Genomic DNA, 10562 nt, shown 5'->3' on the forward strand with positions numbered 1-10562 from the left:
CAGACCCTGATGGAGGCAGAAATACTGGGGCCTTTCACCCTGGCAGAGGCTCTTGGTGTTACTCAGATGTGCAGGCAGAGGCAGCTGTCCTGACAGGTGTGTTAAAAGGCCACAGCCCTTGCGCCTGAGAGAGGAGCAGGCTTTGAGCAGTGCAGCTGGCATGGTTATCAGGAAGAGTGCCTCTCCCCTGAGCCAGGGCACTGAAGACCCGGCCAGAAACGTGAGCACCTCAGCATTTCACCAGCTTGAGCAATAGTTTATAAGGTTTTATTTTTGTAGTGGGTAATTAAAGAGCCTGGTTTATGGGGATTGTTTCTCTATTAACTAAAGGCAAAGACTCCTGGGGATGTTTTTATGATGTTTTCCCAAGGCTTTGGGGATGGGAAGGAAATTTCCATTTGCCTGTCTCAGAAAGGACTGTCCCGGGCTGCATGCCACAGGAAGGCCAGCACAGCAATGATGGAGGGAACCCAACTTGCCTGCTTTTAAAGAAGAATCCGACTGTCCATGCCCTCTCTCCACAGACTCCATTCTAAAGACCGTGGATAAAAGTCTTCTCAGTGCTGAGCTATCTAAATCTGATTCAGCCAATTAATCTCCAGAGCCCTAGCTCTCCAGCAGAGCCCTGCACACACCAGTTCAAACCCATTCACCTAGAAAAACACCCAGTTGCTCTCATCTTATAAACCACAATACAGCGCATATAATAGGGACTAGAACCTCCTGGGGTTCCTGAGCTATCAACTCCTCTGGGATTGTCGTTACTCCCTAGGGAGGGCCCTGCTCCTCCTCCATTACTGATTAATTAAGCAACCATAGAACAGCCTTGCCTGCTGCGAGAGCCAAGGAATCCAAACCTGATTTCTTTGTTAGGGTAATTATTTTAAGGGATAGGAGCAGTTAAGGTGCAAAACCAAACAGCGATGTTCTTAGTCAGCTGGCACTTGCATGGGTCAACCAGGAATAACTCCACTGAATCGATGGAGTTACGCCAGCACAGAGCTGGAGCAAGCAAGAGAAGAATCAGACTCTTGGAATTTTTTCCAAGTAAGCAATGGCTTCAGACCACGGCATGGCCACAATTCAAACTGTAGCATTAGCCCAGAGTCCGCAGCTTTTTAAATATTTACCGTACTTGTTTGGGGAAGAGTGAGGTTCTTTTGAATGTGCTGAAGCACAACAATGTAGAGGTTAGTTATTGCTAAACACAGGACTGGAAATGAAGCTTCAACAAACAAGACAGGTGCAGTAGGGAGGAGTCTCTTGTCCTGATGGGGAACCTCACACAGTTTGCAGCCAGCGCACGTAAGCAGCTTGGCTCCAAATATTCCTCCGAGCTATCCCGACCTTGCTTCCACCACACTGGGCTGAATTGGCCTGAGAACAGGTTCTCTGGTGAAATTTCAGCATTGTTGGTTCCAGTCTCAACCCAGAGATGGATCCACCTATGGCCTTGCTGACTCACAAAAATAAGAAAACAATCAGTGTATAACAAATGTGCCACCATCCCATGTCTCTGTGCCATTCATAACTGTCCTCTCTATGCTGACCCTCCTGTGGTGTTAAGGTTTATCATCATTTGTATTACGGTAGTGTCTAGACTCCCCAGCTGAGATCAGAGCAGAGCTGCATCATGCTAAGGGCTGTACGTACACATAATGAGAGTCAGCTCTTGCTCTGAAGACCTTATGATCCAACTAGACAATGGGACAGATTTTTAAAGATATTTAGGTGCCTAACTCACCTGTAAAAATCTGGCCCTAGAGGGAAAAAGGAGTGGGAAGGGAAACCAAGGCACAGAATGGGAATCAATTTGCCTGAGAATAGATCAGTGGCAGAGCCAGGACTAGAAGCTAGGGCTCCTGATTTCCAGGCCAGTGCTTCTCTCCAAATTTTGCAAAGGTAGTTATTATTGTCATCCCCATTTTAAAATTGGGAACACTGAGCCCCAGAGAGATTAAGATACAAATCTGCTCTGAATGGTGACTCAGCAGGCACTCGGGAGTTCCACACCTGTCACTGTTAATTTAAAAAAGACGTGCTCTTCCAAACAGAGGATCCATATGGGACAGCTGCTCCAGGACACCAGCCTTCTAGTGCACATGTGCAAGATTCCAGGAGCACTCCCAGGAGCAGCACTTCCTACCCTGCCCAGCAGTCACTACAAAGTACTAAGCATCTCTTTCAAAAGTTCCCTTATCTAAGGAGGACATTGCCATCTGGGTCCATCTCAAAGTACATTCCACCTTTAATGTCCATGGAAATTGCACCTGCTTATTCCAGAGCTGAATTTGGTCCCGTGCATCTAATTCAACAGCCTTCCTCCACTGAGTAACTTAACGTGGAATGGATTTGGTAACATCTGATGTGGCATATGCACAGACATCAAGTATAGCGGTAGGAATTATACAATTATCTGACAAACACATTGAAGGCCCCAATGCAACAAGATCCCCAAAGATCACTGAACATGCCCAAGTAAATTTTATTTCAAAACTATAAAACCAAAAAACAGGAAAATGACTCAAAAAAAGCAAAATCTCTGGAGAGCAACACACAGAATGGCCTATAACGAACCCGTGATCATTAATAGACTACAGTGCTGCAGTGAACTGGGTCAGTTATTGGTGACCAGTCTCAACAATCTCTCAATGTCTTGTTCCTCTGGTAGAGTATTTTCCCAGATCCTACAGGAGATTGCGGTCTTTCCTGCTGGCCATGCATCTAGTGTGACAGTTTTGTTTAGCTTTTTAATTCAGTGTGACGTTCATCATGGCAGCTGCCCTGGAGTTTGCCCACCACTATGATCCACTCTGTAGGTGGAGCAGTCGGTTTCATTAGAGGGGTTATTAGGCTTCCTTTCTATTGTCATAGAAAAATAAGAATACAGCAAGTGCCAAAACAGGGGTAGACCATGGGGCCATCTGCTCCAGCATTCCATCTTCTGCCACAGCGAATGCACAAGTGATCCAGGTAGTTAGACTTTCCACCTCCTGCTAGACCTGAACAGAAGAATGATCCGTCTGATCTGGTAACTAGCACCCTGGCAGAACAGACCAATGCTCAGTTCAGCCAGATTTCCTTTATCTAATAACAGGTTTCAGAGTAGCAGCCGTGTTAGTCTGTATTTGCAAAAAGAAAAGGAGGACTTGTGGCACTCCACAGTATGCATCCGATGAAGTGAGCTGTAGCTCACAAAAGCTTATGCTCATACAAATTGGTTAGTCTCTAAGGTGCCACAAGTCCTCCTTTTCTTTATCTAATAGTAACCAGAGCCTAATGCTGTAGAGGAAGGCAATGATCTACAAAGGCAATAGATAAAGATTACCAAGGTGGCAGGTGCTTCAGATATGCTGTGCACAGATTAATTTGGTTGATATCCATACTTCAGCTACCACTTCAGCACTGTAACAAGGATTTTCAGCTGATTTCTTTATGCCCTGAGGCAGGCGGATTGGGAGCCCTTATAATTCCAATCTAAGGAAGTGTAGATGCTGCTGCTATTCTTATTCACAGAAATGTCACATTTCTTCCCCATTTCCTAAGGCAACAACTCTGGCAGCCCCCTGAGTGACTCTGCAGCCAGCCAGCGGTTATCAGCAAGAGCACAGTTTTGCTTGCGAGTTTCCTGCCCTTCTGCTCAGATGCTGAGCAGACTTGCTGCTCTTGTTCCATGCCAGCTAGAGAGACACAGTTTATTTTCCAAAGGTAAAGAATCCAACAAACTCCTGAACAGCAGAGGGAAGTTAAGCTACCACACAAGACAAGTGGTCATGTCAAAAGAAGGAAAGGACAATATGGAGCATACTGATAAACAACAGTGACCGCACACAGCGAGTATATATCAATCAAGCAGGGTCCCGGAAGGATCTGTCTTGGGTCCATTTCTGTTCAATATCTTCATAAGTGATTTGGATAACGGCATAGAAAGTGCACTTGTAAAGTTTCCAGGCAATACAAAGCTGGGAGGGGTTGCAAGCATTTCGGAGAACAAGACTGAAAAAACTGGTTTGTTTAGTCTGGAGTAGAGAAGACCGAAAGGGGACAGGATAACAGTCTTCAAGTAGGTAAAACAATGTTATGACGAGGAAGATAAACTGTTCTCCATATCCACTGAGGACAGGACAAGATGTAATTGGCTTAAATTGCAGCAAGGGAGATTTAAGTTAAATATTAGGCAAAGCTCCCTGTCAGGGTAGTTTAAGAACAAATTACCTAGGGAGGCTGTAAAATCTCCATCCTTGGAGGTTTTTAAAAACAGATTAGACAAACACCTGTCAGGGATGGTCTAGATAATACTTAGTCCTGCCTCAGTGCAGGGGTCTGCAGTCTAGATGACCTATCAAGGTCCCTTCCAGTCCCACATTTCTACGATTCTATTTTGCTCTACTTTAGCACCTCTCAGCTGAGGCTCTCAAAGGGCTTTATACACTTTGACAAATTAACCCTCCTTGCCCTCCCCAAGCAACAGTTAGGGATTACCTCATCCACCGCTGAAATGCAATTGACCCTGTGGGGGATACACCCAGGATAGGACCTGGAGAACACATTGCAGGGGAATGAATATAGGGAGGCAGAATGCAATTAGCGAAACTGGAATTCAGCCAGAACACTGAACTCTGAACAGCTCCACTCTAATGAGAAGTGCCAGGGGACCTTATAGACCAGAAACAATCAGTGCCTTGGCACCTCCAGCAGTGGCCTAACTCTAGAGGCTAGGAAGTTGATTCCATACTCAAACCTGGGCACTGGATCTATACAGACTCCAGGAGAATAATGCCACTCCCTACACTTTCTGCACCATTTGCATTCCTTGGAGGTGACCAATCCACATAACAATCAATAGCAGACATATTTGTTCTATATTTATAATGAGTAGAATAAATCTGTGTACAGCTCTATTAGACCTTTAATAGTATTTGCGGTATTCTAGACAGCAGTTGCAACTCCATCGTTAGTGTGGAGTTCAGTTTTGCACTTAAAATAGGGATTCAACCATGTTGTTCTGTACGAAACCCCCCGTGAATCCTCCCCACACTTGCAGCACTCACCCTTTGACTACAGAATTGATTTTCTAGTCAATTAAGTCATTTGAGTTAAAAATCGTTAAAAAAATTGGTCATGCCGTCTATAGCGTGTCTTTAGAAGACAGTTTAATCTAAATTGGGACAATCATTAATCACGTAATTAATGCATGGTGTCATGACAGGGCAGCATTAAGGTTGGTTGGGTGCCCTAGGTGTGTATTTCCAGACCTTAACATATTTAGTTTTCTTTTAAATTTAATCTTCACTGTGATTTTTCTGGGTTTATTGTGATGGTTTTTAAGATAATTACAACATCCCTATGATGCCTTTTGCCCTAAATGCCGGATATACACTCACACTCTCAACCTAAACTCCCGCTTAAACACAGTTTTTTCTTGTGACTCAAGCTAGATGGACCAAAGTGTTTTAATCTGGATTTTTTTTAATTGTATGAAATGTTAATGCTATTCCAGGGAAGGGTTTGTGCTTAATCTAGCTTTCCCGGGGAGGGGGAGGGAGGGGGGTTTCCATGTGGTGGAGTTATTTGGAAGGTAAAAATCTTCCATACAATAAAGGTCCACACAGATAACTGTTTCTTATACAGCGACCAACAAAAAACACCAACCTGTTTCTTAATTCCGTCAGCATATGTTGCTAGTATAACAGTTATCCTTATTGCTTTTTAAGGAAAACATGTTAACAATGCAAAGGCAACATATTTGATGTGGTCTTATCTTCATGTAGAGTTGTCAAAAATTATTTGGTTTTACAGACTAGTAATCCAAATGTTACACACGTTCAATGAGAACTCGAAGAAACAGCTCTGCCTACATCGATTTTATTAGCCTATGAACATTTAAAGATCTTGTTGTCCTTCTTTACTTTAAGGGGGCCATTTTGCTGACAAAAACGTGGCTAGAAGCGGGCCACTGCCCCCAGAGAAATTCTAGATTAGTTTGGTTTCTGTGGACTCCCACAGGAAACCAAGGGAAAGAACCACACACCGATCTCAGCTCTGGTACGCACAGCTAATCGCCTCAGCTTTCCGAGCAGTGAATGATGGTACCCGGCCACTCATTTTCATGCGTGCAGCCTCCCAAGAATTATACAACTCTTGGCTCAAAGAAAATGTCTTGATAAAAAGAGAACTATGGTGGAGTGTATTTTCAGTTCCTGATAAATACGGGTTTCCCTGTCTCACAGCAGCCCAGAGACAGAACGTTGCTGTAAATGGAAGGTATTAAGAGGTGCACGTTACTAGCACAACATCTAAAGCCACATTAAGCTGCAACAGCATTTCATTCAGCTCCCAGATAAAAACAGCTGGTTAGTCCCCATAGGAATTAATGGATGATTTGCTAGAACCAGAGTCACCTTGAAAGGTCCTTGAGGGCTGGGGAGGCAGATGCATGGGGAGAAGGATGGCCACTCTGCACCACCCTCTCATCCAGCCATTCCGCTACCCGTTCCTTTTGCATACAAATTTCAGATATTTAAATGAACCTTCATATAAACCAATACACACACCCCGGACACCACTACTAGGAAATGCAATTTGCAGCTTGCAGGCTAGACTCCAAGAGCCGGCATAAACAAGTGCAGCTTCACAGAAGTCAGGGGAGCTTTGCCGAGTTACAGGTGTGATTAATTGGGCCTGGTTCCCATTCTGTCGCCCACATTATCCTTTATAGAATGCCATGAGTGTGCATAGTACAAATGAAAACAGAGCCACCAGCGCCCTGAGGAGCTACAGCTACAGATCAGAGACATGAACTGACAACAGGTGTGGAGGGATATGAGCAAGGCAGCAATACCAAGAGGCGGGAGATGCAGCCATCGGCCATAGCTGCTTCCAACTCAGTTAATTACTTCCCCTACCCCTTCATATATCTGTGGGCCTGAGTTGCACAGCAAAGGCCAGTTTGGTTCCAGAGCCCTGACCAAGGAGTGGGCTTTGGAGCGGAGATCTGAGATGTTTGCCCCACAAGGAGAGGGAAGCAGATTCAGGCATAAGGGAGTCACGCAGAAGGCAACATGAAGAAATAGTGAGAGACTATTCCCATTGCCTAGAAAGACTAAAAGTTTCCCTAAGAAAAGGTGACAGAAGGGAGAGCACTATCTAAACCAGACTGCATTAGTCTAATGATCCAGTGCAGAAATAACAGCCGGACTTTCTCCCTCATCACATCTTCCTCCCTACAAACACCCCATACGCTGCCTATGTAGTACACACTCCTTTGATCGTTATTGTAACCCTAGAGCAAATTTGACCTACTTTCAAGCTTCATTGCAGCTGGACCATTTAACTAAAAACTCTAGAGGAATGCTTACACTCAATAAAACAATTCTATTTTTTTCCCCCCGCCCCCCGGTTGCGGCATCTTTCAGCTGTTTTTCCACATTGCTCCAAACAAATGTTTGCAAACTGGAAGATGTTAGAAAGGGGGGAGCTTTCATAGATTCCACTTGACCATATAACAAACAACTAGTAGGGCATTTTTTCTATCCCCATCCTTCTGGCTAGGGCAATATTTCTCCTTACATTGTATTCTTCAATGCTTTCTCCAAGATAGTTGATTACTCAAGAGATAAGGGAATAAGAAGAGCTGACAGGAAGAAATTCCCCCTAAATTACCTGCCTTATCTCACCCATCAGCGAAGACAATTGCTAATACCAAAGGGAACACAACATTTCCAGAGGCAGAGGAAGACCCAGATCATCACCAATGAGAAAGTAACAAAGGAGATTGTGTGTACGTAGGAATAGAAGGGAAAACACAGGGTGCAATCTCTAGCCTTTCGGCTTTGGTAAACTAGATTCAAAGCAGGCTTGCATCAGAAACCCTATTGTAACAGCTTGGTGCTTCATCGTAGAACTGGCCATGGACGCCTAAGGCACATCCAAGGCTTTAGCCTGGGCATTTAGGTCATGCCCACATTACAATTTTAACAGGCTCAAGGAACGCATTAAGCCCCTGCCATGGTAATAGCTGCTATATCATCATCAGCGATCCCTCGAGGTCGAGGGTGATCTTTTTCACAGGTTTTATTTTTCATGGGTCTTTTGGTGACTGAGGAGTGCGATCTTTGAACCACAGGCTCTTTGCAGGTGGTGTTGGAAGCCAGGGTTGGACCACCATTGCTGCATGACTGTTGTCTTTCCTTTTGTTTCTGGTGTTTTTCCTGAGACCAGGGCAAGGTAATTTTCCTCAGAAGTGGACATTCCCTCACCAACAAGTCTTGGCCAGTTATCCTTATCCTGGACTGCTGCTTTAAGGTGATTAATCATACACTTCAATAAACTGCTGGTCAAATACGAGAGAAAATGGTACGGCCTATCTACAGATCAGGGCAGAAATGACAAGACCTTAACTATAGCCAGCAGTGATCGATGGCTGTTATTGGATAGCTGTTTGGTGTCCTCTAAAAGGAGCTGGGTAGGGTATCTCAAAAGATATTGACACAACATAAGCCATCACCACATTTTGTGCTAACTGGTTCCCTTGCCAGAGACACCAGGGAATGAACAGATGATAGAGACTGCACTCCTGTCTTATTTCTAAGCGAGAATCCCTCCAAACCAGGGTTCAAGTCCATTGCAGGGAGCAGCATTGTGAAAGCTTGCCCTGCTGCTGCCCCTGCTCGGTAGATAGGGGACATCAGGTTCTGGGACTGTTGATACAGCACTTTTCGTTGGTGCTACATTTACTTAAAGTTAAAATTCAAGATGAATGACAAACTGGCAAACTACTTGATCTTGGAGAGATCAGCTGACAGCCCACCTGCCACAATCATAAGTGAGACAAGGTGGGTGAGATAATGTCTTTTATTGGACTAACTCAGGGCCAGGCAAACATTTTGGCCTGAGGGCCACATCAGGTCTCCGAAATTGTATGGAGGGCCAGTTGGGGGAGGCTGTGCCTCCCCAAATAGCCAGGCGTGGCATGGCGTGGCCCCCACCCCTGCTTCTCAGCCCCTGATGCCCCCTTGGAATCCCTGCCCCATCCAACCCCACCCTGTTCCCTGCCCCCTGATGCCCCCCCCGCCCCATCCAACCACCCCTTCTCCCTGAGCGGCCCCAGAACCCCTGCCCCGACTGCCCCATCCAACTCCCTCCTCTCCTTTTGACTGCCCCCCCCAGACCCCTGCCCCCATTCAACCCCCCTGTTCCCTGCCCTCTGACTGCCCCACCCCCTGAACTCCCCTGCCTTCTATCCAACGCCCCCGGCTCCCTGCCCCCTTACCGCACTGCCCATAGGGCCGGTGGCTGGCGGCACGACTGCCATGCCGCCCAGAGCACGAGGACAGGCAGCCGGGCTCCCCGGCTGGAGCCAGCCGTGCCGCCCGACTGGAGCCAGCCACGCCGCCGCGCAGCACAGAGCACTGGGTCAGGCTGCAGCTTTGCTGCCCGGCAAGAGCTCGCAGCCGCACTGCCCAGAGCGCTGAGCCAGCGACGCAGTGAGTGGAGGCTGGGGGCGGTGAGGGGTCGGGGATGAGCCTCCTGGGCCAGGAGCTCATGGGTTGAGCAGGAGGGTCCCGCGGGCAGGATGTGGCCCACAGGCTGTAGTTTGCCCACCTCTGGACTAACTTCTTTTGGTGAGACAGATGAGCTTTCAAGCCACCCAGAACTCTTCTAAAGGTCTAATTTATAGAGTAGGTTTAACATATCTTACCCATCTTGGTCAAATTTGGCCCTGTGCTCAAGTTAGGATGCAAGATGTAGTGGAGGAGGTAGAGGAATGGGACCACAGGAAGAATTAAATTCTAAGTAATAAAAGCATAGAGACTGCAGCCCATTGCACTTGACTGAATTGAACCTTCCCCCAGCAAGCAGAAGGGGCCCATGAGCCAGCAGGCAAGCTGCTGAAGAGGGAGGACACTGAATGGTGAAGGACAAAAAGCGTACCATGCTCTTTGGTGGTAATCCTCCTACACAAGAAGAAACTTAGGTGAAGAAGATGGGAGAATCAAGGGTAAATCCTCCCTTTTAGTCCCCATGCACACAGAGGTCAGCACAAAGGGTCAGGGCTATTGCAGACACAGCTTGCCCCTGCCTGTTGATAAAAGACAGGCACACTTAAGCCAAAAGCATGTAAAGGGTACAGGGGTAAGCATGCCGTGAAGATCAGTATCTAGGTACTAAACAGATGTAAGCTCCTCTTGTATATGCAGAGGGGCCTCAGTCTTGCATTTTCCTTTCAGGGAAGGGAATGTAAATAATACAGACACTCAGTGAGCAAGGCACTAATGACTTAACGGCATTTATACCTTGTGATTAAAGAAAATAGCTTGATGCAGACAGCAGCTGAGGAACCTGCAGCCGCCAATTACTCCAGCAGCATTCTACTGGCAGAGTGAAGTGTACAAGCACGGGGAAGTGTACAGTGGCTGTTTCCCTGAACCGCAATTTTATCTTTCAAGTCACGTAATAAATGCAAGATTCTAAAAAGGGGTAGGGTGAGGGGATACTTTATATACAGTGGGGTGGGGTAACTATTCTGTAGCCAAGTATTACGCATTAGGAAAAAGTAGGTT

Source organism: Caretta caretta, chromosome 10, assembly GCF_965140235.1.
Source record: "Caretta caretta isolate rCarCar2 chromosome 10, rCarCar1.hap1, whole genome shotgun sequence".
Classification (NCBI taxonomy): Eukaryota; Metazoa; Chordata; order Testudines; family Cheloniidae; genus Caretta; species Caretta caretta.